We start from the raw sequence: 1,392 nt of genomic DNA, 5'->3' as shown, positions 1-1,392 counted from the left end.
TCACCACATTCAAAATTACTTTCTTCCCCATTTTCACTTGATATATCAGAAGAATTTGCCACAATTGATGTTTCCATCTACTTTAAAACATCCTTCTCTAGGTTTCTCTACCACTACACTCTTCTGGTTTTCTTTCTCCCTCAACAGTCACTTTTTCCCAGTCAGCTTTTCTGGCTCTTCCTTCTCCTAATTCTGACCTCTAAATCTTGGAACCAAAGGCTTAACCCTTAACATTTGATCCTCTATCTGCATCTATGTCTCTGGTGCTACAAGAAGTCTGCAATGATTTCCAAAATTATGTCCTCAACCTTGACTTCCCATCTGAGTTCCAGATTTATATATTGAAGTGAAAATCTGGCTTCTAGGGATTTTGGACTCATGAAAGAATTAAGTAATCAGCATTCCTCACTTAGTTATCATGCTCAGACACCTATAAAATAATCAGACATTTATTTTGTACAGTTAGGCACCTTAGCATCAAATATGCATCTCATTGGGCTTAAAGTATCATTTTCTGTATTGTTACAAATGGTCTTTATTGTCATACTTCTTTAGATTATGCTTGGAGAAAAATGAGCACCCTTTATATTTTTATTTATTCATAATTCATTCAGAGCTATTCATTGAATAACTAGCAGGAAACATGAGCTGGAGATATTGCAGGGAATAAAAAAAATTATTGATCTCATGAAACTTATGTTCAGGCGGGGAAGACTATTATCTATATCAAACGTGTGTGTAAAAGTGTGTCATTCTCAGATTTGTCACATGTAAATACATATGCTTGTGTGTGTGTTTGATATGGATATGTGTGATGTTTGAAAGAAAAATAAAGTAGGCAAGGGAGTGGTAGAGTGTTGTTTCGCTATTGAAGTGGTATTAGAGAACTCTCTGTGAAAATAATATTAGAGCAAGACCTGGACAGAGAAATGGAATAATATGATATTTACTTATATGTAAGAACTGTTCAGGCATATTATTGTTGTTAGATGCCACTGAGTCAGTTTTGACTCATAGCAACCCCAAGCGCAACAGAAAAAAATTGACTGATCCTGCATTATCCTCACAATCATTGCTGTGTTTGAATCCATTGTTACAGCTACTGCATCAATCCATCGTGTTGAGGATCTTCCTCTTTTTCACTGACCTTCTCCTTTACCAAGCCTGATGTCCTTCTCCAGGTTCTGGTCCCTCCTGATAACATGTCTAAAGTACATGAGGTAAATTCTCCCCATCTGCATTTCTAGGAGCATTCTGGCTGTATGTCTTCCAAGACAGATTTGTTCATTCTTCTGGCAGTCCATGGTATATTCAGTATTCTTTGCCAACACTGTAATCCAAAGCATCAATTCTTCTTGAGTTTTCTTTATTCATCTCTAGCTTTCACATGCA

Source organism: Elephas maximus, chromosome 7, assembly GCF_024166365.1.
Source record: "Elephas maximus indicus isolate mEleMax1 chromosome 7, mEleMax1 primary haplotype, whole genome shotgun sequence".
Lineage (NCBI taxonomy): Eukaryota > Metazoa > Chordata > Mammalia > Proboscidea > Elephantidae > Elephas > Elephas maximus.
The sequence above is the reverse complement of the archived record's forward strand: the minus strand, read 5'-3'. Positions refer to the sequence as shown.